The sequence below is a fragment of the Geotrypetes seraphini genome, chromosome 2, assembly GCF_902459505.1.
Source record: "Geotrypetes seraphini chromosome 2, aGeoSer1.1, whole genome shotgun sequence".
Classification (NCBI taxonomy): domain Eukaryota; kingdom Metazoa; phylum Chordata; class Amphibia; order Gymnophiona; family Dermophiidae; genus Geotrypetes; species Geotrypetes seraphini.
Window position 1 is genome coordinate 231,680,070 of NC_047085.1, and position 26,635 is coordinate 231,706,704.

Consider the following 26,635-nt stretch of genomic DNA (forward strand, 5'->3'; position numbering starts at 1 on the left):
GTTCATAACGAGCCTCTGTTTATATCAAGGATGTTAATTCCTTATAATCCCGTTCGTTCACTTAGATCATCCTCTCAAAACTTATTAGTTATACCTTCCCTTAAAACAATAGGAACAAGAAGAGCAGACATGTTTTCTGTTATGGGTCCACAATGGTGGAACTCTCTACCACAACATATCACAAACGAAAGATATCTTCTTTCTTTTAAAAAAAATTTTGAAAACTCACCTTTTTAAAGATGTTTTTAATACTCAATATTAAAAATTTTTTAGTTTTTTAATCTTTTACTTACCCCCGTTCCCTTATGCTTTTTCTCGTATTTGTTTTTCTATATATAACAGATGTAATCTTTCCCCCTCTTTTCCTCCCATTTCAAGTTTGTCTTAAATTTGTCGTTACTGAGTTTTAATTTGTATCTTTATATTTTATTCTTTTTTTATTTATGTACATCGCTTTGTAAACAGATTCAGCGATAAATTAAATATTAATAAATCTTGAACCTTAGTGCCTGGCAATTTTTAGCCCTGTGCCACAATTAAGTTTTAAAACAAACAATAAACAGCAAATTATGTGTGGTGTAAAGTTATTTCATGGTTCAACTTGAATATTTGAAAAACCCTCCAATGACAAAAATAATTAATACTTTTAACTAGTTAGTTACGCTGCTGACCCTATCTGAATTCAATTGCAAATTTTTTCCCTATACAAAAAGGACCGTCCTCAAAATTTGATATCTGGTAGAGAAAAAATTGCTCTATCCCAGAGGTGGGCAAACTTTTTGACCTGTGGGCCACAATGGGTTCTTAAATTTGACAGAGGGGCCGGGCGACAAGGAGGTGCAGTAGGGGGGAGGGGGGTCTGATGCTGCAGGAGGAAACAGCACTCCCGCAGCTGCTGAATCCTCACAAATTTTCTTTTTGCACATTGTGACTCCCTCCTATGTCCTTAGTGCCCCATTGCCTCCTTCCTATGTCCTTGGTGCCCCAGTGCCTCCTTCCTATGTCCTTGGTGCCCCAGTGTCTCCTTCCTATGTCCTTAGTGCCCCAGTGCCTCCTTCCTATGTCCTTAGTGCTCCAGTGTCTCCTTCCTATGTCCTTAATGCTCCAGTGTCTCCTTCCTATGTCCTTAGTGCTCCAGTGTCTCCTTCCTATATCCTTAGTGCCCCTTCCTATGTCCTTAGTGCCCCCAGTGCCTCCTTCCTATGTCCCCAGTGCCCCATTCCTATGTCCATGGTGCCCCAGTGCCTCCTTCCTATGTCACTACTGTCTTCTTCCTATGTCCTTAGTGCCCCAGTGCCTCCTTCCTATGCCCCCGATAACTCCTTCCTATGTCCTTAGTGCTCCAGTGCCTCCTTCCTATATCCTTAGTACCCCTTCCTATGTCCATGGTGCTCCAGTGGCTCCTTCCTATGTCCTTTGTGTCCCTTCCTATGTCCTTAGTGCCCCCATTGCCTCCTTCCTATGCCCCCAGTGCCCCATTCCTATGTCCATGGTGCTCCAGTGCCTCCTTCCTATGTCACCACTGCCTCCTTCCTATGTCCTTAGTGTCCCTTTTCCTCCCTCCCTCCTCCCCAAGCCAACCTGCACCGGCAGCATTTAATTACTTCCCGCCATCCCCTGAAGACGCGCCGAAACCTGCCTGCCCCCAAGCCGACCTGCCACCAATTCCTCCTCTCCCAGTCCGGTACCTGCCCATGTCTGTCCGCTCACCACCGCCGCTTGCCCACTATATTTACATACAGCCCCGCTGATGCCACAACGAAGGGAAGGGCCAGGCGCGTACCCACAAGCCTTCTCCCGACGTCAATTCTGACATAGGAGAGAAGGTCCGGGCCAGCCCATCCTGGACCTTCTCTCCAATGTCAGAATTGACATCGGGAGGCTTGTGGGCACGTGCCTGGCCCTTCCCTTCGTTGTGGCATCAGCGAGGCTGTAAGTAAATATAGTGGGCGAGCGGCTGTAAGTAAATATAGCGGGCGAGCGGCTGTAAGTAAATATAGCGGGCGAGCGGCTGTAAGTAAATATAGCGGGCGAGCGGACGGACAGGCGGGCCGTGTACCATGTGTTTAGAAACCCTGCCTTACGCTGCAGACAAGGGCAAAGTACAGCCGCCTCTGATGCCGCAGGCCGGGTTAAAAAACTAAATGGGCTGGATTTGGCCCACGGGCCATAATTTTCCCATGTCTGCTCTATCCAATGCTTTTTGAACCAAAGTGATTGCTGGTGTCAAAACTGAAATACAAGGCTTCAAACGCTGCTGACCCTATCTGAATTCAATTTCAAATTTCTTCCCTATACAAAAAACACCCTCTTGAAAATAGATAGAAGCAGCCAGCCAGTTGGAAATCGTTCTCTTGGAAACAGGATGCCCCAACTTGTTAGGATCAAATGAGAAGTACGATGAGGCTGTGTTCTGTCGATGTAATAGGCCAAAGCACGTTCACAGTCCAGAGTGTGCAAAGCGGTTTCTCCAGCATGAGAATGAGATTTAGGAAAAAACACTGGCAGAACAATGAAACTTGTGACAACTTTCAGCAGAAATTTTGGATGTGTGTGTAGAACTACTTTATCATGGTGAAAAACTGATAAGGGTGGATCTGCCACTAACGCTTGTAACTCACTGACCCTCCTGGCAGAGGTGAGAGCAATAAGGAAGAGACGGCTGAGAAAATATGACTGAAGTCTACAAAATCCTAAATGGAGTAGAAGGGGTATAAGTGCATCGATGTTTCACTCCGTCAAAAACTACAAAGACAGGGGAGACACTCGAAGTTACTGGAAAATACTTTTAATATCAATATAAGGAAATATTTTTTCACTCAAGAGAATAGTTAAGCTCTGGAATGCACTGCCAGAAGTTGTGATAAGAGTGGATAGTTTAGCTGGTTTTAAGAAGGGTTTGGACAATTTTCTGGAGGAAAAGTCCATAAACTATTATTGAGAAAGACATATGGGAAGCCACTGCTTGCCCTGGATCAGTAGCATGGAATGTTGCTACTTTTTGGGGTTTGGCCAGGTACTAGTGACTTGGATTGGCCACCGTGAGTACAGGCTACTGGGCTTCATGGACTGTTGGTCTAATCCAGTAAGGCTATTCTTATGTTGGGCTGAAATTGGTACAATTATCACCAGATAAGTCACTACTTATTCATGGTCAGAAATTAATCTCTCAGATGATCAAATCTGCTTTCATCATGAAGCAATGTACCACAAAAAAATGAGACACGATACAAAAGAAATGCTGTAATCCATTTAGAAAGCAAAATCATCTCATCAAAACTTTTGAAAGTTGATCTCAAACTGACTGATAAATTGAATCAACTGACAAAAAGAAACACTAAACTGGGCAAGAAAATTTGCCCTAAATGTAAAGTTGAATTTGTTTCCATGGTAGAAACTGCATCGTCATAATCTTCCAATGACTTTGAAATGGACACTTCTGCCACAATTATCTGCAATGGATGAAATCTCCTTTGAAATTTCCAAAGTGAGCAGTAGAGATAAAGTGGGTTATACGAAACAAAAAACTGAACAAGTACAAAATGTGATAATGCACAAGATGATATCTACCACTGGACTAGCAGCTCAGGATGTTGGACAGTCTAGTCCACACATGTCAAACACAAGGCCCGCGGGCCAAATCCGGCCCGCCAGGCCTTGCAATGTGGCCCGCACCGCGCTGTCATCACTGCACGCCGCTGTGTTCCATCACAATGACGCGCGGTGACATAGGAGGCTTGTGATCTCGCCGGCCGTACTTGCTATCTATTACGCATGCGCATAGATAACAAGTCACGCGAGATTCAGGAGGCGTGACCTATAGTCCGGCATCCGATGTGGTTGTGCGGGTGGCAGAGCAGAGGAGAGAGTGAGTGTGCGGGCATAAAAAATACACAGCAGAAGCTGCCAGTTCCTGGCATAAAGTGCAGGCATAAAAATCGCAACAGAATCTGCTATCTGTACCCAGCCAGGCATTTATTGACTGACTTTTTTTTCTTCACTCCATCTGCCAAATCAAGCTATCCCTGTGCAGTTTTCAACTTTTTCCTTCTAACGCAGATTTCCAATAAACTACATCTTTTACTGCCAATATTGATCCCAAAATGTCCAGGAAAAGAAAAGTTGACGGTGAAGGCAGACAATTTAATGACAAATGGGAAAATGAGATAATCGAGCTTCAGTCTGACAGTGGCCTGAAATCAAGGTTTCAGGATGTTGAAATTGAGGACTTCTACCCTCTACTGCCCCCTGACTCAATGCCAGAGCTCCGACTTCATGCTGCCCGTATTCTATCCATGTTCGGGAGCACCTATCTTTGTGAACAGATGTTTTCAATAATGAATCTGAACAAAAACAAGCACAGATCACGCATTACCGATGACAACCTCCATGCTGTTTTGCGGGTTGCTACAGCCCAAGAAATAAAACCGAACATTGACTCATTGATCCGGGGAAAACGGTGTCAGACGTCTAGCCAGAAAACAAAACAATGAGCATTTTAGGTACATTCCAATATTACTGTTTTGCTTGATACCAATATTACAGTTTTGCTTGATAGCATGTGAGTTGGTTAACAGCACTGTTAAGGAAAAGATTGTTCCACTCATTTTAAATTCACATTTCTGGTTAACATTGTCAGTTTATGACTGTTCAGTAAACCATTCGGCCCGCGATTTAGGCTGGATTTTAGATTTTGGCCCCTTCTCTGATTGAGTTCAACACCCCTGGTCTAGTCAAACCAAAGAATGTGTCTTATGTCAAGACTACCTTGGCTTGATTCAAGAAATGAAGAAAAAAATTGGAATATCCGATAAAATGAAAAAAGGAAAAATTAATGTTCTTACCTGTTAATTTTCTTTCCTTTAGACGCAGCAGATGAATCCAGAGACCAATGGGATAGCACACATCTACCAGCAGGCGGAGATAGAGAAACTGATTAACATTAGTGGTCCTATTGGCTGGCACTCCTCCTGTATCTCCAATATAGCTCCTTGCCCAAGCATCCGTAACCATCAATATGCATAGCATGTAAAAAACTTCTTTCCCATAACAAATCTCAAAAGGAAATAATACAGAATACAACCATCAATAATAACAAACTTCGAAAGTTGGAAAAGAAAAAACCGACAGACAATATCCAGAAAGGGTGGGGCTCTGGATTCATCTGCTGTGTCTAAAGGAAAGAAAATTAACAGGTAAGAACATAATTTTTCCTTCTTTAGCAACATCAGCAGATGAATTCAGAGACCAATGGGATGTAGCAAAGCAATCCTCTATCTGGGTGGGAAGCAAACACCGCCTCCGCAACAACCGAAGCACTAAATGCATCCACCGCATGCACCCCCACATCCTACTGGTAATGCTGAGATAAAGCACTCTTGGAAGACCAAGTAGCAGTGAGACAAAACTGCTCCAAGGAAAAATCTCTGGACCGAGTACAAGAAGTAGCCATCGCTCTGGCGGAATAGTCATGAAGTTCTTTCACCAACCGCTTCCCTGCCATCAAGCAAGCAGAAATAATGTCCTCTTGGACCCGTCAAGCGATGGAGGCTTTGGACGCCGCCATACGTTTGAGGTGTCCCGTGAAGAATACAAAAAGGTGATCTAAACCAGTGGTTCCCAACCCTGTCCTGGAGGACCATTAGGCCAATCGGGTTTTCAGGATAGGCCTAATGAATATGCATGGAGCAGATCTGCATGCCTGTCACTTCTATTATATGCAAATCTCTCTCATACATATTCATGAGGGCTAGCCTGAAAACCCAATTGGCCTGGTGGTCCTCCAGGCAGGATTGGGAATCACTGATCTAAACCACCAAAAGTCATTAGAAACCTAGCTCGCGGAGAACGCTACGCACTTTCTAAAAATGCAGTGAATAAAAACAAGTCTCCCCATTTCTCCTCAACAGGAAGGAGGAAGGAAAAGTGAGAGTGTCATAAAAGAAAGGATGACACCTCCTTAGAAAGAAATTGTGGTACCGTCCGAACTGACACCCCAGGTTTTGTAAATCAGAAATAGGAATCCCCGCCAAACAAGGCCTGCAACTCAGAAAACCGCCGAGCTGAAGCCATGGCCAGAAGAAACCCCGTGTTCATAGCCCTTTAAAGTCTCAAAAGACAAGAATGAAATGAAGCCTTTGGTAAATTGCAGAGAAGTACGTTAAGACTGTACTCCGGACAGGGCTTTCTAAGAGGTGTACAATATACCGTACCCTGTTTAGGAACTGAACTACATGAAGCTGAGAAGTAAGCTAAGGATGGCACTTGAAGCTGAAGGGAATTGAACCCTTGGCAATACACTTGTGCCAAAAAAGAACTCTGGAAGGCTGCAAATGTGGAGAAGTGCCCAAGAAAGGAAAAACCTCCAAAAGGAAGCAGAAGCCACAGGTGAAGACGTCTGTATCGCCTGGATAAGAGAAGAAACAACCTGTTTCGCAGAACCCTTACATGTCAGCCTTGACTTTCCAAAAGCTAGGTCGCAATACCAAAGTAGTCCGAATATCCATGTTGATCGGACTCTAGGTCAGCAAATCCGGAGATACCAGGAAACTCAACAGTCCGGCTGTCGAAAGACTCAACAGATCCGCATAGCAAGGATGGCGCAGCCAATCCAGAGATTCTACAAATGTAATGTAATGTAATGTAATACTGTGCCGTGAAAGCGAGCTTGAGATGGCAAATCCAAGCCATCATTAGCCAGGGGAAAACACTGAAAAAAGAGAAACCAGAGGTGAGAAAGAAGCTACTCTGCTACCCCCTCTGACTCTCACTCCCTGTGCCCGCCGAAGAAGTTAGGAAGCTTAGAATTTTGAGACGAGGCCATAAGGTCTAGTTCCAGGAGATCTCACTTCCATAAAAAGAGCTAGAACACCTGAGCCAAAATTCTCAATATCCAGGATGTAGAAGATTTCACTATTACTAACATTTACACTTTCTAGAACGTACACAGCGTTCACACTGTAACATACAATAAATGGGCCATGCTCAGATTTCACGGAGAGAAAGTGTATCCAAACTCTTTTCCTGACCCATAAAATGATCTGCCAACAGAAGAGGAAGATGAGGGTCCACCCATTGAAGTAGAACCACAACTTTACCCGCCAAATGAGTACATCACCTACTGCCCAGGCTGTAGAGCAGGGGTGCCCAATAGGTCAATCGCGATCGACGGGTAGCTCGCCAAGGCAAAATGAATCGATCACCCAGGACTCACTTTGCCTTGGCGATCTATCGGGCGATCAGTCTTCCTCTCCCCGACATCAATTCTGCCGTCGGAGAGGAAGTTCGGGCCAGCCAATCGCTGCCTGGCTGGGCGGAACTTCCTCTCAGACGGCAGAATTGACATCGGGGAGAGGAATGCTGGTCGGCCCGAAGCAGGGAGAGCATGGGGCGGCGGCGGCTTTGGGGCCTGTTATCCATTGGTGGCGGTTTGGGTCCTGTTCCCTGATGGCAGCGGCAGTGGCTTGAGGAAGGGCAGGGAGAAAGAAAGAGAGAAAGGGGCAGGCAGGGAGACAGAAGGAAAGAAGAGAAAAAGAAAAAAAGAAAGGGGGCATGAAGAGAAAAAGAAAGAAAGGTCAGGGAGAGAGGAAGAAAAAGTTGGGGGAGGGAATGAGGTGTGGAGGAGAGGAAGCATTCAGGCTGAAAGAAAGATTGGATGCACAGTCAGAAGAAGAAAGTGCAACCAGAGACTCATGAAATCACCAGACAAGGTAGGAAAAATTATTTTATTTTAAATTTAGTGATCAAAATGTGTCTGAATTTATATCTGCTGTCTATATTTTACAATATGGTCCCCTTTTACTAAACCGCAATAATGGTTTTTAGCGCAGGGAGCCTATGAGTGTCGAGAGCAGCGCTGGACATTCAGCACAGCTCCCTGCGCTAAAAACTGCTATTGTAGTTTAGTAAAAAGGGAGGGGGGTGGGTATTTGTCTATTTTTGTATGGTTGTTACTGAGGTGACAGTGCATAGAGTCATCTGCTTTGACCTCTTTGAAAAAACCCCGGAATAGGAATGATAATTAACAATTCTATGCGTACAGCGTGCGTTGTGTTTTTTTAAAATTTTATTGTTGGTAGATCATTTGACTTGGTCATTTTAAAAGTAGCTTGCGAGTCAAAAAAGTGTGGGCACCCCTGCTGTAGAGAAATACCCCAATCAAAACAGGACTATGAGGAAAAAATAGCCCGGGAGGCCAAAAACTTCAAGCCCTTCTTTAGATACGTGAAAGGGAAAAAACCTGCAAAAGAGGCAGTGGGACCCCTGGACGACAAGGGAAGAAAAGGGTACATCAAGGAAGATAAACAAATCGCAGACAAACTAAATTCCTTCTTTGCGTCCGTTTTTACGAAGGAGGACACCTCAACAATACCTGAAGCGGAGAAAGTGTTTGCAGGAGAAATAGAAGACAGCCTCACCACAGTTGAAGTGGACTTAGCCCAGATATACTATCAGATCGACAAACTTAAAAGTGACAAATCACCTGGACCGGATGAAATTCACCCGAGAGTCTTGAAGGAATTGAAGATTGAAATTGGAGAGTTATTGCAAAAACTTGCAAACCTGTCAATCAGAACTGGTCAGATACCAGACGACTGGAGGAAAGCGAACGTCACGCCAATTTTCAAAAAAGGATCGAGAGGAGAACCGGGCAACTATAGACCTGTGAGTCTTACGTCTGTCCCCGGCAAGATGATTGAATCACTGATCAAGGATAGCATAGTTCAGCACTTGGACACACACGACTTGATGAAACCCAGTCAACATGGATTCAGGAAAGGGAAATCGTGTCTGACGAATTTACTCCAATTCTTTGAGACCGTGAACGAGCAAATTGATAGTGGAAAGCCGGTGGACATAATATACTTGGACTTCCAGAAAGCATTTGACAAAGTTCCACACGAAAGACTTCTCAGGAAGCTACAAAGCCATGGCATAGAGGGAGATATACAAAGATGGATAGGCAAATGGCTGGAAAACCGAAAGCAGAGAGTGGGCATAAATGGGAAGTTCTCCGACTGGGAGAGAGTGACTAGTGGTGTGCCCCAGGGCTCGGTACTTGGGCCGATCCTTTTTAATATTTATATCAATGACCTGGAAAACGGAACATCCAGTGAGATCATCAAGTTTGCAGACGACACAAAACTCTGCCGGGCAATCAGATCGCAGGAGGACAGTGAGGAACTCCAGAGCGATTTGTGTCGGTTACAAAAATGGGCGGAGAAATGGCAGATGAAGTTCAACGTGGAGAAATGCAAGGTAATGCATTTAGGCAGTAAAAATAAGGAATACGAGTACAGAATGTCAGGTGCAACTCTGGGGAAAAGTGAACAAGAAAGAGATCTGGGTGTACTGATAGATAGGACCCTGAAGCCGTCGGCACAATGCGTGGCAGCGGCAAATAAGGCAAATAGAATGTTGGGCATGATAAAGAAAGGAATCTCGAGTAGATCGGAGAAAGTTATAATGCCGCTTTATAGGGCAATGGTCAGACCCCACTTGGAATACTGCGTCCAACATTGGTCTCCCTACCTAAAGAAGGATATAAAACTGCTGGAGAGGGTGCAGAGACGAGCAACTAAACTAGTGAAGGGTATGGAGAAACTGGAATATGAGGATCGACTTAAAACACTGGGATTGTTCTCCCTTGAGAAAAGGAGACTGCGTGGGGATATGATCGAGACCTTCAAAATACTGAAAGGAATTGACAAAATAGAGCAGAGAAGATTATTTACAATGTCCAATTTGACACGGACAAGAGGACATGAAATGAAGCTAAGGGGGGGCAAGTTCAGGACTAATGTCAGGAAGTTCTGCTTCACACAGAGAGTGGTTGACATCTGGAATACTCTCCCAGGGGAGATTATTGCGGAATCGACAGTCCTAGGTTTCAAAAGCAAACTAGATGCATATCTCCTTGAGATAGGCATATAAAGATATGGTTGGCTATAAAATAAGCCAGGTGAATACCTAGCAGGGCCTCCGCGTGTGCGGATCGCCGGACTTGATGGACCGAAGGTCTGATCCGGAGATGGCGCTTCTTATGTTCTTATGTTCTTATGTTCTTATAATACTGACTGAAAAGACCTTCAGCGTCATTCCGGAAGAATGGTCTGAAGCTCCAGAAACAGTAGCCTGACCACGCTCCAGAGTAGAAGAATGAACAAGTACTGAGTCGCCTCTTAAGACCAGACTCCTGGAGCTGAGGGTGGAAGCCCCCCAACCCGACAGCCCGGGATGTTTGGTGGCCATGAGCTAGTCCAGCAAAGACCGAGGCATGCCTTTGAAAAGAGAAATCTCGCCGAGCCACCAAAACATACAGAGCGATGCTTGAGGAGCCTACCAAATAATTGGAGCCCTGAGATACCGGAAACCACCGGAACAAAGCGGCAGCTGTAGCGTTATAATGGGAAAGCAAGCCGAAGTTCCCAGTGGAGTCAGCAACATGGATCCTAGAACCTGTACAGAACCCCATACTCTTGGTCACGGTGACCAAAGAAGAATGCAAACCTGAGACTGTGACCCATCACCCTAGTCTCTGGGAAGAAACACAGTTCTCTCCTATATGAATAAAAATATCTCCCCAATATACCTGTGCCAATTCGAAGATTCATGTCCAAAGGACTGAGGAAAAGAAACCACTCTTTTCGTGTCGGTCAAATGGCCCGATTGGAAGACGTCCGAATTAAGCAGTCAGTCAAGTAGAAATTAGGTGAATCACCTGGTAGCGCCAAAACGCTACCACTGCCCACATTTTCTAAAATGTTCATGAAGCCTTGGGTAGGCGAAATGGCATGTGCCAAAACCGAAAGCGCTGCTCCAAGAGAGGCAGGCAAACCTAGTGAAAATGTAAAATATTCTCCCAGTTTTTCTGCAGAAATGTTTAACCCTGAGAAAGTAATTCAGCAGAATGGGATCCAGCCTGCCCAATGCCCCAGTCTTGGGCACCATGCAGTAAGTGGAACAATATCCCTTAGTTCCCGAAGAACTACAAGAAGTGCCCTGAGGACAAGTAACACTCAAAAGGGAAACACAAAACACAGAGACTCCAAGAACGAACCGGAAACCTGAGGAGGATGCAAAGTTGCAAGCATCCTGAAAAATGCAATGGATGAAATCTCCTTTGAAATTTCCAAAATTGAGCAGTAGAGATAAAGTGGGTTATACGAAACAAAAAATTGAACACATACAAAATGTGATAATGCACAAGATGATATCTACCACTGGACTAGTAGCTCAGGATGTTGGAAGTCTAGTCAAACCAAAGAATGTGTCTTATGTCAAGACTACATAAGAACATAAGCAATGCCTCCACTGGGTCAGACCCGAGGTCCATCGTGCCCAGCAGTCCGCTCACGCGGCGGCCCAACAGGTCCAGGACCTGTGCAGTATTCCTCTATCTATATCCCTCTATCCCTTTTTCCAGCAGGAAATTGTCCAATCCTTTCTTGAACCCCTGTACTATACTCTGCCCTATTACGCCCTCTGGAAGTGCATTCCAGGTGTCCACCACACGTTGGGTAAAGAAAAACTTCCTAGCATTCGTTTTGAATCTGTCCCCTTTCAACTTTTACGAATGCCCTCTTGTTCTTTTGTGTTTTGAAAGTTTGAAGAATCTGTCCCTCTCTACTCTCTCTATGCCCTTCATGATCTTGTAAGTCTCTATCATGTTTCTTCTGAGTCTCCGCTTTTCCAGGGAGAAGAGCCCCAGTTTCTCCAACCTTTCAGTGTATGAAAGGTTTTCCATGCACTTAATCATTCGTGTCGCTCTCCTCTGGACCCTCTCAAGTATTGCCATATCCTTCTTAAGGTACGGTGACCAATACTGGACACATTACTCCAAGTGCAGGCGCACCATTGCCCGATACAACGGCAGGATGACTTCCTTTGTTCTTGTTGCAATACCCTTTTTGATAGTACCTAACATTCTGTTTGCTTTCTTTGAGGCTGCCGCGCATTGTGCCGTTGGTTTCATTGTTGTATCCACCAACACTCCCAAGTCCTTTTCGAGGTTACTTTCCCCCAGAGCCATCCCCCCCCCCCAATTTTGTAGCTGAACATCGGGTTCTTTTTCCCTATATGCATGACCTTGCATTTCTCTATATTGAAGTTCATCTGCCATTTATTCGCCCACTCCTCCAATGTTGTCAGGTCTCTTTGCAGTTCTTCACATTCCTCTATAGTTTTAACCCTGCTACAGAGTTTAGTGTCATCTGCAAACTTTATAACCTCACACTTGGTCCCCACTTCCAGGTCATTTATAAACACATTGAACAGCAGCGGCCTGAACACAGACCCCTGCGGGACACCGCTCATTACCCTTCTCCAGCCCGAGTAGTGACCCTTCACTGCAACCCTCTGCTTTCTGCCTGCCAACCAGTGTTTAACCCATCTATGTACGTCCCCTCCCACCCCATGGTTCCACAGTTTCTTAAGTAGCCGCTTATGAGGTACCTTGTCAAAGGCTTTTTGGAAGTCAAGATATATGATGTCAGTAGGGTCCCCTTTGTCCATCTGGCTGTTTATCCCTTCAAAGAAGTGTAGTAAGTTCGTTTGGCATGATCTTCCTTTGCAGAAGCCATGTTGGCTCGCTTTCATTAGCCCATTTCTTTCTATATGCTCACTGATACTGTCTTTTATCATTGCTTCTACCATCTTGCCTGGCACTGAAGTCAAACTCACCGGTCTGTAGTTTCCTGGATCTCCTCTCGATCCCTTTTTGAAGATAGGTGTGACATTTGCTATTTCCAATCCTCCAGGATCACTCCTGTTGCCAAGGACAGGTTGCAAACTCTTTCGAGTATTTCTGCTATTTCGGTTTTCAGTTCCTTTAATACCCTTAAGGTGGATCCCGTCCGGGCCTGGGGACTTGTCAGTTTTCAATCTGTCTATCCGCCGGAGTACATCTTTGAGAGTTACTTCTAATGTCGAAAGCCTTTCCTCTGGGTCCCCGTTAAAGATTTCTTCGGATTCCGGTATATTGGATGTGTCCTCGCTTGTGAAGACTAACGAGAAGAACATGTTTAATCTGTCAGCGACCTCCTTTCCCCCCCTTATCGCTCCTTTTATGTCTCCATCATTTAACGGTCCCACTGCTTCCCTCGCCGGTTGCTTCCCTTTAATATATCTAAAGAAAGATTTGGCCTGATTCAAGAAATGAAGAAAAAAATTGGAATATCCAATAAAATCGAAAAAAAATCAAAATATTGACTTTGGCCCCAAGAAGTTGGACAATAAGAGCTACAGCATTAGAGTTTGGAGTTTCAGAATTGTATGGTAAAGATGGCCCCAAAAAAATCAATTTATGCCTTGCCTGACCCAAAAGTTGGCAAGCAACTACCAAAGAAGTAATCGACAGAGTACAATAATTTTATGAAGATGACAAATTCAGCAGAATGTGTCCCAGCAAGAAAGATTACATTTTTGTTTTGAGTCTATGGGAGTCAAAACACAAACAAAAGCAGATTCTTTTGGAGAAATCTAAAAGAGATGTTATGAAGCATATCATGACAAATATAGAGTTGAACTCGGATTCTCAAAATTTTGTGAACTTGACAAAAGTGGTCTAACTATTGGTGATTCAGGCACTCATTCTGTCTGCTTGTATTAAACATCAGAACATCAAGCTCATGTTGCAAGGCGCAAATATCAATTTGAAGTCCAAAGATTGAATGCTACAATGCCAAAACTGTCCCAGCGAGGAAACGCTGACAGTTTATTTAGAAGAAACATTCAAGGATTGGGATCAGGATGAATCAATTGAATTTAAGCTGTGGGTCCATACTGATCGTGATACACTACAAACATTAGATGATTTTATCAGCAAACTTGCAAAAAAAAACAAAAAAAATTAAAAAAAAAAAATTTGGAACTGACAAATCACCGGTTTGTTTCAAAGCATCGAAGTGAATACTTGAAAGCCAATTGATTGTTCTGATAGATTTTGCTGAAAATTACTCTTGTTGTACAAGATGCGACACAGGGCTTTCATCGGTAAAAACTCACAAGCTACATTACATCCCTTTGTTGCTTACTACATCGACGAAGCTCATACCATACAAGTCAGATGTTTGCATCATCACAGATCACATGCAACATGACTCAATATCTGTTCATGTATTTATTTAAAAGCTGATTGAGTTCTTGAAGACAAAAATTAAAGTTAACAGAATCTACTACAGTATTCTCCCCAGAAATTTTTTCCGGGTGGCATGAAAAAGTAGCCGGGTGAAATTTTGTGTTGGGGAAAATTAAATGTGCATTATTTTTATTAGTTAATTATTATTAATTATTTTCCAATGCTCAATATGACTTCCTTTTTTAAGATTTGACACTTAGGCAGTGTTCCAGTAGCATTTAAGCCACCCTTGAAAAAAAGTAATGCAGATCCTCTTATTCCGAATAACTACTGGCCAGTATCAAACCTTCCATTTCTTTCAAAACTACCGTACTTGAGAGAGTGATATTCAATCAACTTCAAACTCGTGTTGAATCAGTTAATGTTTTGCATTCCTGGCAATCTGTTTTTTGTTTAAGACATAGCACAGAGACAATAGTTCCTGCCTTAGGGTTCCTTGTGCAAAGCAGCGATAGCGATTCTGCCACAGAAAATGCACTGAAACCCATAGGAACTGAATGGACTTTGGTGCATTTACAGTGGGAGAATCGCTACTAAAAGGGGCCCTTACTGAGTGAACTCTATAGTCATCTAGACCAGTGTTTCTCAACTTTTACAAGCCAAGTACCCCTAAAGTCTAACAAATACCAACCAAGTACCCCAGCCCAAGCTCCGTTCCTGACCCCATCCCCATTATAATAGTACTAATTGTAATGCAATTTCTTCCATTCATTTTTCATGTACACACAATATAATCTTATTAATTCATAATGGTAACCACAAAATTAAAAAACAAAACAAAACACAAAGCACACCGTATGCAGAGAAAATATTAATTGTCATTTATATTTGTTTTATTTTTCAAAGAGGTCAAGGTAGATGACTTAAATATGCAATGTCACCTCAGTAACAACTATAGAAAAATAGACAAATATAGTGCAAAATATAGACAGCAGATTATAAATTCTCAAAACTGACATTTTGATCACTAAATTGAAAATAAAATCATTTTTCCTACCTTTATTGTCTGGTGATTTCATGAGTCTCTGGTTGCACTTCCTTCTGACGTGCATCCAACATTTTTTTTTTTCTTTCTGCCTCCTGCATGCTTCCTCTTCTCCAGACCTCATTCCCTTCCCCAACCATTTCTCTCTGTCCTTCCATGAGTCCAACTTTTCTTCCTCTCTCTCTCTCTCCTCTGTTATGATCTTGCATCTCTCTGTTCTTCCTCAGGGTCTCTCCCCCCCCCCCCCCCCGTCTCTTCTGTCTGCACCTCCCATAGTCCAACATCTGCCACCTGTCTTTCCTCTTTGGTCCAGGCCCTTTCTCTCTGTCTTTCTTCTGTTTACAACACCTCCCCCCCCCCATGTCCAGCATTTGTTCTTTCTTCCAAGTCTTTCTCTGCCCCCCTCTCTCTCCTTCCTCCCTCCCTGGTCCAGAATCTTTCCATCTCTCTGCAGTCTCTCTCTCTCTCTTCCTTCTATTACACCCCCAAGTCCAACATCTGCCCCCCCCCTTTGTTTCAGGAGTTGGGTTTTTTTCTCTCTCTCTCTCCCTTCTTCTAACATTTCGAGTCCTCCCACCTTTGTTCCAGGTCTTTCTGTCCCTCTCACTCTCTTTGTCTTCCCCCTCCCGAGGGCCTGGCATCTCTCTCTCCTCGGTTCAGGGTGTTTCTCCTCTCTACCCCCTCTAATCCAGCATCTGCCTTGTCTCTTGGTTCAAGTCTGCTTTCTGGATAGATTTAAAAGCAACCTAAAAACCTTTCTTTTCAGAGATGCCTTTGACCTTTAGCTCTGCTTGATAGGTCTCCACCATTTCACTTGACTTCCATTCTTTCTGCAGAATCACTCTCCCTTGGCTCTTCTCTTCATTTCTTTTATTCCGTGTTCCAATCTCTTTTCTTTCCTAATCACTGTTCTCTCTGCTTTCCTTTGGTTTCTATTCACCCATCCTGTTGTTTTTTCCCATTTGTTTTCTTTTCTATCAAATATTATATTTCTGACCCTCCTTCTCCTTTGGCACAGTAAGTCTTGTAGATCCATTGTATATCTGATATTTATACCCTTTGAATTTTGTAACTTTTTATTTATGTTCATCGCTTAGAAGTTTGATTAAGCAATTTATCAAATTTTAAATAAAACTTGAAACTTCTCACCCCTCAAGGTCCTTTTCTGTCTCTCCACCCACGGTGTCCAGATTAAGCATCTCTATAGCAAACCCCATCCTGCCGGGGCCTTACCTCCACCTTTTCCCGCACCCAGCGAGAGAAGTCATCTTCCGCGCTGTGACTGCCACTTGGCGAGGACCTATTATTCAGATGGCTTGGGGAAATCCATTGCTTATTCTTAGGATAAGCAGCATAGAATCTGTTTTGATACTTTGAATCTGGCAAGGTGTTTGGGACCTGAGTTGGCCACCTTTGGAAACAGGATACTGGGCTTGATGAACCTTTGATCTATCCCAGTATGGCAATTATGTTCTTATGTACTTGCATTCTTCAGGCTACCGTCAGCGTAAAGTAAGGACACTATCCTTGGCGGCCTGGAATTTTTCCCTCTGCTATTGCTTCGTTCCTAAGTGGGGACAGTAGGAGAGGGAAAGCTTCCAGGCAGCATGTTTATTTCAGGGCTTTAACAAGTAGCCAAATTGGGCAGGATCAGCAAGTGACATCAAAGAGAGAGAGCCAAGGCCAATACAGGCAGCAGATTGGAGATGCACCTCGTGTCAGGAAATAGCCAGAGAGGTATGGGAGAGAAGGGGGGAGGAATGCGCACATGCAGTGTGGGTTGGGGGAGAAGAGGGCAGGGGGTGCCATTGCCAAGGGTGCCTCCCAGCCTCGCAATGCCACTGCAGGAGCAATGCTAGAGTGATTGCGATGCAGAAGCAAGATGAATGCCAGCCATCGAGAAAGAAGAAATGCCCAATATACTCTGTCCAGAGAGCTAAAAGAAGACAGGGAAAAGTAAAGAAACAAAACAAAAACAGAGACTAGGACCAACGTGATGAAGAAAATTAAATGACCAGGTGATGAAGGTAGAAAAGAGGATTTTTATTTTTGGAACATATATCTTCCAGAGCTAGCATTAGACATAGCTGGGGTCCTGCAAGAAAAACATTACCCACTGGCCTTTTACCCCTTCGAAAATCCTATTGACATACACTTTCAACAAATATTTTTAAAAGACAAAAAAACACCTCCTATTACAAAAATAAAAGCAAAGATAGTTTCTCTAGTTAGATTATAGCCGATTGTCTAAAAAAATGCCAGACAAGCCTCTACTGTTGCCACCCCACCCAACGTGAACGCAGCAAACCAGAAATGTTAGATCGCCCCACCCACACATTTTCTCTCAGTCGAGGGTGGTGGACCAGCTCTTCATTGACACTTGAAACAGGAGGCCCCAGCTCGCCGTTCATGTGCAAGTACACGCGCTCGAGTGCCACTCCCATCCCCGGAGCGGCCGTAGCTGAAAGAAGAAGCGGAGACATGGGGGGCAGCACCGACTCCCGCCCAAACAAATAGCCCATTTGAGCTGGGCTGCGTAGATCTGAATTCGTTTGAATCTCAATCAGGGCTCCAAGTGTCGGCACATACGAATCTTCCCTGTAGTCAAGAGTACAGCTCTACTTCGACCACCTGCGTCTGCTCCAGAAAGTCAGTCAATAAAAGACCAGCATTTGACCAGAGGTTGAACAAAATCCCGCCACCCGCCAAAGCCATTTATTTCCCGCCCAGGACTTTAACAAATTGCCCAATTACATTGTAATGCGGAGGGTGGGCTAAGGTTGTGTATATTTGCATACGGATGTAGGTGGGTGTTTCTTTCACATTCTATCTGAGCAGGGGGGCATGTGTTTGAGAGCAGCAGTAGGCAGGCGAGCAGGTTTCCTTGTCCTGAAAGTCTGCATTGTGGGGGGAGGGGGAAGTTACTTACTCTTGAGGGGAAGCATGTCACTGGAGGAAGGCAGTTGGGCGCTCATCTAAATTAGCCGGGCGGAGCGCCCGTTTAAAACACGCTAGGGAGAACACTGCACTATTTTAGCGATGGCTCAGCTGCTCAATATAAGAACTACAAAAATTCTGTCAACCTGTGTAATCAAAAGCGATTTCAATATTGAAGAACAATGGAATTTTTTTGGTACAAGCCATGAAAAATCACCTTATAACAGAATTGGTGGAACAACTAAAAGATTAACAACTAGAAACATAGAAACATGATGGCAGTTAATGGTCAAATGGCCCATCTAGTCTGCCCATCCACAGTAACAATTATCTCTTTCGCTCTCCGAGAGATTCACATGCCTATCCCAGGCCCTTTTGAATTCAGACACAGTCTCTGTCTCCACCATCTCTTCTATGCATCTACCACCCTTTCTGTAAAAAAGTATTTCCTTAGATTACTCCAGAGCCTATCACCTCTTAACTTCATCCTATGCACTCTCATTGCAGTTTCCTTTCAAAATGAAAGAGACTTGACTCATGCGCATTTAGATTACATAGGTATTTAAATGTGTCTATCATATCTCCCCTCTCCTGACTTTCCTCCAACTACAGCAAGCCTTCTCTAAGACCTTCGAATGACCAAATATTGACACCAAAAGACTTATTCAATTTCTGTGACAAGAACATACATGGAATACATATTTGTTCACAAAAAAAGAAAGAAAAAAATAATCAATGAAAACAAGAAATTTCAAGAAGAAAGATGGCAAGAAAGTAGCACAATAGCTGGAACTAGAGATCATCAATTTGTATTACTTGAAAAACACTGTGTGAGCAAAGTGTCAAATGATACTACCTACTTCATGGCCTGAACTACCAATAAAGGACATTACAATGCCTGACTTGAGAATATCACAACTGTTCCCTGGTTATTAAATTGCTTGCATTTACGATAACAAATGGTGGATTGGCAATTTTGTTCAAGTATCAATTGGAAAAAATAATGCCGATAGTTTATGCACCCACATGAATGGCCCTGATAATTCATTTTACTAGCTTGAAAGACAAGACATTTATTTGTTGGGTGCTGGATAAAATATCTCATTTTCATGCTCTCTGCTCCATCGGTTACATCATCTGGGCAACAGTATCAGTTACAAAACAAAGCAAGAAAATTCACCAAGAAAATTCTAAAACACAAAGGACGAAGAATGTGGAATCGATGATCTTGATTCAATAGTTGGTTTATTAAAAAGTCTTCACAATAAATGGTGCAGGTTAATAAAGCGATCCAATGATACGCAGTGAGAATGTTGTAGTATGGACCCGACATGGTCCGTGTTTTGGTCACAAAGACCTTCTTCTGGGGTCCTATCTGATTTGACCACAAAATCTGGTATGCTGTAAAGTATTCAGAGTAATGTGCATGCAAAAGCGTTGGGCTGCCGATTCAAGCAGTACAGGAAAGTGGGGGGAAAAAAAACCAAAAAACCCCCACGGTCCTATACCAACCCCATGCTCACCCCTCTCCAGCACCATGCCACACCTTTCCCTCTATCACTATGTCAAACATTCCTCACTCCTGCATCCCTTTCAATGTTCCCTCTCCATCACCATATCCAATATTTCTCCCTCTCATCCTTTTCTTCCCCATCCTCTCTTCCTCAACAATTTTCCTCCTACTTTTCCCATGTGCACCATCTCTTTCCCTCTCACTCACACACTCATACCCAACAATTATCCCTTTCTATTTCCTCCCTCCCTTGTGTCTCAAGGTCATGCCCCCTGTATCATGTCCCCCTCTCTGCCTTCTAGCCTTTGTCCCATGTTTGTGCCCCCACCATGTCCCAACATGCTCCTTACCCCCCTCTTTTCTCCTTTTGTCCCACGTTATCCCCACTCCTTTCCTTCTCTTCAGGGCCATCCAAGCTGGGCATGCCCCCCTCTGCCAAAGTCGAATTGGGAGGCTTCCCTCCAATGTCAGCTCTGACATTGGAGGGAGGCCCATGAATCCCCGGTGGTGGCAGCGAATGTATTGTGTGCAAGGGTGGGGGGACTGTTCAATCCGCAATAGGACAGGTGGCTGCTGGACTCATGAGGAGGGGGGCTGCTGTAGGACATGCTATCGCAAGGGGCGCTGCTGACCTGGAGGGGGAAGGAGACAACTCACGGCAGATCCTTTACTGTGGGGACAAGGCCATTCACCACTCCAAGGGGTGGTGAATGGCCTTGTCCCCGTACCTGCGACAACCAGTTGATCCCCCCTCCCCCCCTGCCGTTCCCACAGGTTCCCTGCGGCTATCTGTGGGTAACAGTCACCATGTCATTCTCTAGTAGGGAGTCCTAGACCACTTGACATGGTAGGGCTCACCAATCCTTATAGAGCAACTGTGATGTCACTGAAAGTCAGTGTTCTGTCTTCATCTGCTAGCTAGGAAACTTGACCTCTAGTCTGGCCTGGTCTACCACAAGGATGAGGAGAAAAAATTTTACAGACTGATAGAACTGGTTGAGGTTGTGCTGTTGACATCCACACTGGGCCAGGAGAGGCTTCTTCACCCCATTTGTACTAGGATGTCCGACCTCTGATCTCAGTTTTTGTGCAGTGCAGTTTTGTGCAGTTTTTGTTTCATAAGGACACTGGGGAAGTAGCACTGCTCTATGTCTATAAACCAAGTCTGAAGATCAATCAGTATACCAGACCCATGAAGGCTCAGCACTTCAAGGATTTCAACAGAAGATTAGGTTTTTACCTTCAATAATCTTCTTTCTGTTAGGCCCTGTAGGATTCCATACGCTAGCTGTTTCAATTTCTGCAAGCAATCCATGCAGAAGTCTTTTGAATTGCTCTGCTTCTTTTTCGGGTCTGTTTCTATGGCGTTTGAAGTCATTCTTGCAATAGCAGTTTTCACTTAACATTGTACATGATTCCAGGAGGTTCTTTCTTCTGGTATGTTCCATCATGAAGCACATCGTTTCATGTGGGAAAAGACACCTCGAGTAGCAGTTAACATAGTACTTCCATTCTGAAAGCCCTAAACATCCTGCACCTGGGGGACCATCCCAAAACTGAAAAACACAGCTGAGTACACCAAGGTCTAGATAGTTTTTAAAATTTATTTTATGTATTTACATTTCTAATATACCGCTTCGTTTCCTTTTTAAATATTGTTGAATTGCATTCCTCCCCCCTCCACCCCATACACACACACACAAAAAAAGGATGTCAATGTCAACCACGTTAGCAATATTTTGCCCCATGGGGCATTTCTTAAATCCTAGCACCTGCAAAATTAAACTCAATAGTGGATAATGACACGGTGACTGTTACCCGGGGCTAGCCCGCCGGAATGGGGGGAAAAAAGTCAACTGCTTGCCGCCGGTACAGGAACAAGACCATTCACCACCCCATGGAGCAGTGAATGGCTTTGTCCCTACAGTAAGGGATCTGTCGCAAGTTGCTTCCCTTCCCACCCATCAGGGTCAGCAGCCCCCCCCCCCCACTCCCCTTTCACGAGTCCAGTAGCCACCCTCCCTCCCTCCCTATCGCGGGTTGAACAGTCCCCCACCCTCGCACCTAATGCATTTGCTGCTGCCGGGTCAGCCACATGCAGCGTGCAAGAGCCGCTGCCCCTGGTGCGCCCCTGCAAATAAGTATGGCTGAAAGCAGGAAGGAGCAGCCCAGTTGGAAGGAGGACTGTTGAGTGAGGTAACTGGGATTCCCAGCTGACACAAAAGGCATCCCTCCAACATCAGCTCTGACATCGGAAGGAAACCTTCCAGGTCGGCTTCGGTGGAGGGGGGCATACCCAGCTGGACGGTCCTAAAGGGAGCAAATGTGGCCCTGAAGGGAACAAGTAAGGGAGAGAGGGGATATCAACTTGGGAGAAAGGAGGGGGAAGGAGCACATTGGGACATGGGAGGGGCACGAATTTGGGATAGTGGAGGGGATATTTGTGAAGGGAAGGGAAGACAAGGATTTTGTTGATCCTTGCTCTGTATTTGTGTTTATTAAATGTCAATTGTACAAAATATTGTTTCTTTTATACTTAAAAAAAATAAGTTATGATTTTATACTGAACTATCCAAGGCTTGTGCAGATGGGAATCAGACGGTTTGCAGGGATGGGGACCGAGCTCGCAGGGACAGAGTGAAGATGGGGACAATTTTTTTCCCCGTGTCATTCTCTACTCAATAGTTATCTTCACAAAAGAGACAATCAAGGTGAGGAGAGATTGGGGGGGGGACTCCACATGGTATCTCTTAGGGAGAGGAAGAGAGAGTGGATGCTGTGGATGGGCAGACTGGATGGGCTATTTGGCCTTTAACTGTCATCATGTTTCTATGTTTAAATAGAAAAAATACATGGTATACCAAAATTAAAGCAAAATCGCTCAGCAACTACTAGCAATCAAGCTGATTAGGGAAAAAGGGGAGCTACACTTGAACACTGGTAACAAAACAGACTAAAAAAATGTTAGAAAGCAAGCCTATGTCACCCATCTGTGTGGTCGATTCTCTCTGTGAACAGGCAGGATGAATAACCATGCCACCATGCATTCTGTCCTAAATTTTCCCCATTTTGGATTAAAATAAAAATGTATATGCACATAAATTTCAGGAAATCGGGTTGATAATTTTATGGACCCAAACATAAAATGCAATCAGCAGTAAGCTTTTATGTAGAGTTTTGTTTCCTTAATAACTACTACACACTGAAATCCAAAGCTTGAGATTTTTCTCCCCTACATGTTATCTCTATCTGGTTTATCTGTCTACATCACCACAAGAAGCTGTTTCTACAAGTAAGGAACTTGTGTGAAAGTCTAAATATGACCAGCACAAAAGAAGAAAGGGTAACAGAATTCACACACACATTAACTCAACATTAAAATTTTTGCCAAGACTTGGCAGCAGAAAGTCCTTTCAACCCACCCAGTATAGTGCAGCATTTAAGAATATTTCCTAAGCTGCATATTTGCTGATCATTACAACACAATATTTACAGCATTGTAATTTTACTCTACAAAGATAGTTTAGAAAGTTGCGACACCTTTCAAAGTGGCGCCATAATTAAAGGCCAGGGTCATATTTGTGCGACTCAAAAATCACAAACTCCCCTGTTATAATGTAAGGTACCGTGTTTTATGGCTCTTAGGTAAACGTGAAAGGACTATCGTAACCTGGAAAGCACCTATAGTCTTCTTCCCTCCAGGGGGAGGGGGGAAACCCTTTTAAAGCACATCTCCTCAGATCAGTTGGACTCTTAAAGTACAGCACTTCACAGTACATACAAACTACCTCTGGGATGCACATTACAGCCCCAGATTTCACCACTGAACCACATGGGAGGCTCAGAGGTAGGAATGAGAATCATTCTCACTACTCAATTACAGCCGGGTAACCTAAGGTAAACAAAATGAATGCCAGTGACTGATGGAGGGCAGAGGGCGAAAGCCCGATGCATCGTCACCGAGCCGCGGGCTCCAGCATCCTCTTTAGAGAGACAGCCGCCCACCCACTTAATAGACGGGGAGGGAAAAAAACACCTTGCAACAAAAAAATAAAATAAAATATAAACATACAAATAATAAACCCAAAAGAGAGCAGACGTAAAGGGGGGAAGAGCGCAGGGCCAGACCACTGCCCTGCCGCAGAGAGCGCCAGCGGCAACTTTACCACGCAGCGGCCAACTGTCCGCCTCCCGCCGCCACGAGCCCTCCTGGCACCATCCTGCTGAAAACGGACGTGACGAGCCCACGCTGCAGAAACACGCACTTTATTTTTATCCGCCGCGTCCTTTCCCCCAAAGGCTCAGCGCGGCGAGGTGTGGGCGGGGCCGGGAGGGTGATATAAACATTCCCTACTACCAACCAACCCCCCCCCCCCCACACACACACACCTCCCGCGCAGGCGCGCGCCACTAACAGAGACGCGCGCGCACGCAGGCATAGAGCGGCCACCAGCTCGCCCCCCTCCACCACCGTCGCGCACACTAACAAACAAACAACAACAAAAAAATGGCAAAGATGATTATAAAGCACCACAGCAAATAAGCCAAAAAGTGAAAGCCCAAGTCCCAGCCACCCCGCCGTGCTCAGAAGCTGCGTGAGCACGGCCCATGGCGACTGCTGGTGATGCTGCTTCCTGGCTCAATGCCCCAGTGATGGATGCCCTATCCAGGGGGATGGGAGGGAACAGAAGAGGGGAGGGCTCCAGACCGTCGCAGCGAGGCAAGGCTATACACAGAGCCCCATGCACACGCGCTCATCCTCTCTCTTCTACTGACCTGCGCGGCCACACAGTATAGGCCCATTGCCATCTCTACATTTTTTCTTCTTCATTCTCCCAAAGACAGGAAATAACGGAGTCACCTGACCCAGAGAGCTCCAATGGGAGCAAAGAAGGCAGGGGAAGCGAAGAGGGAGGAGGGGAGAGAGAGTCGCATGCTTGGCAAATCTTAGGCTCCCGTAATCTCAGTTCTGTGATTGGCGTTGGTGTGATATGCGTTCCTCTTAAAACCTCACCCGTAAATAAATGATTTTATGTAAAGCTGCTTACTCTCCTCGAGAAAGAAAAGAAAAAAAAAAAAAAAAAAAGTAGCTACCGCCACGACTACAATGTCATAATCCTCCACCGGCACAAGATACCTCTCCAGAGCTGTCCAGGCATGTGTGTTCTCGCTTACTGTAGCATACACAGCAGATTGGACAGCTACACCTAGGAAATAAAGATTTACTGTACAAAGAACCTCAGAAGGGAGGCAAGCACGATGTATGTCTCCTCCTATTATTAAAAATGCATAGCATATCTACTACAGGTTAACCACCCTCGACTGCAGTACCTGTCTATAAAGGTCATAGTTTTTCAATTTTGGTTGGGCTCCATAAGTGATCCGCTCTGTTTATACGTCAATAGAGTAGTCACAGTTTTTCTTAATATTGCATTGCCCTCAGTGTCATTCATCTGTCTCCGTGTTTGAATATCAAGCTTGCTATAGCGTCACAAATGTACGGGTTACGGCATTAATCTTCTAATTTTTACCGTTCTCTATGCCCATCAGCCGGTAACAGGCGCATTACATTTTACCCTAGTTGTCAACAAGCGCATCGTCCCAATTCTCATTTATTGCCAAGGTCTAATTTGCTTTTCTGAGTACGCCACACATCCTCAATGTACACTTAAATATATTGATTTCTGTCTCTTTCCTCTTTTCTATATACTTGTTACATTAGACTTCATGTCGAGTTTTTTTATATACACTTGGGGCTAGATTTACTAAGCCCACGGATCCGATCCGTGGTGCTGATTCACAAAGCACCCTCAAGCAAATGAGGGTGATCGGAATCACGACCCCAACCGACCGCAGGGATTGCTGAATAGCGATCTAGACACACGTGCAGACCATCTTCTTTGTTTTTTACTTTTACTTGAAAGCCCTTGGTTTTAACCTGCTTTAAACCCATGGGTTAAAATCACAGGGCACTGCGGGGAAGGGCAGAAAGCAGGAGAGGGCAGTCGGAAAGGACACTTCTTTGTTGATCGGCCAGCCCAGTCGGTGTTTCAGATTTTGTTTAGCGAATGGATGCCTGCCTACTTTGCATGCCGTTTCCCCCTCATTTGCATGCGTGGATCGGATGGGAGGTTGATCGGCACCAAGGTTAGTGAATCGAGTCGGGGAACAATTGGGTCGCAAAGTGGTTGGGACACAATCAGTGTCCTTAGTGAATCTAGTTCTTATACTATAAATCAGTGATTCCCAACCCTGTTCTGGAGGACCACCAGGTCAGTCAGGCTTTCAGGCTAGCCCTAATGAATATGCATCTGCATATAATGGAAGTGCCAAACATGCTCTGTGCATATTCATTAGGGCTAGCTTGAAAACCCAACTGACCTGGTGGTCCTCCAGAACAGGGTTGGGAACCACTGGCTCTAAATTATATATACTATGCATCCAGTTTTACATACTATTTATGGTTTTATTTTGCTGCTTTTTCATGTAGCTTATGCTTGATTTATGGTTAATTCCTATTCCTTAACACACTGTCTTTTCATAAATTTGCAATATTATATTTTATGCACATCTCAATATGCTTTATATTTAGATGACGTTATACAATTATATGAGGAGATACTGGAAGCCCTGAATATGTATAACCCTAGAGGAAAGAAGGACAGGGGAGATATGATTCAGACGTTCAAATACTTGAAAGGTATTAACTTAGAACAAAATCTTTTCCAGAGGAAGGAAAATAGTAAAAACCAGAGGGCATAATTTGAGGTTGATGGGTGGTACTCAAGAGTAATGTTGGTTGATGCATGGAATGCGGTCGTGAGGGAGGTGGAGGAGAGGAAAAAGGTGGCAGAGTTTAAACAAGCATATGATGAACACAGAGGATCTCTAATCAGAAAATAATGGGTATATATTGAAGGCCAGTACTGGACAGACTTGCTCTGTCTGTTAACTCCATTTAAGTGCACGGCCTTTGAACCGTATCACCACGTGCGCTTAAACGGAGTGTGTGCTTAATAGGAGTACCACTTGTTAATTATGAAAAATTACAGTACACTGTAGT

At 44.4% G+C, this 26,635-nt stretch overlaps 1 protein-coding gene across 8 annotated transcripts in view; it reads right to left on the reverse strand.

Moving 5' to 3' along the window:
* TCF20 (transcription factor 20) overlaps positions 1 to 26,635 on the reverse strand; it is a 471,396-nt gene that overhangs the window by 270,886 nt on the left and 173,875 nt on the right. The window contains exon 1 of one of the 8 annotated variants that reach the window (XM_033935168.1): positions 24,349 to 24,493. The exons of 5 other annotated variants lie outside the window; for them this stretch is intronic. The gene's annotated coding sequence lies outside the window, so the exon portion shown is untranslated. Of the gene's footprint in view, positions 1 to 23,644; positions 23,888 to 24,348; positions 24,494 to 26,635 lie in introns of those variants that run through there. 2 more of the 8 variants (XM_033935167.1, XM_033935169.1) reach the window with 2 other exon arrangements.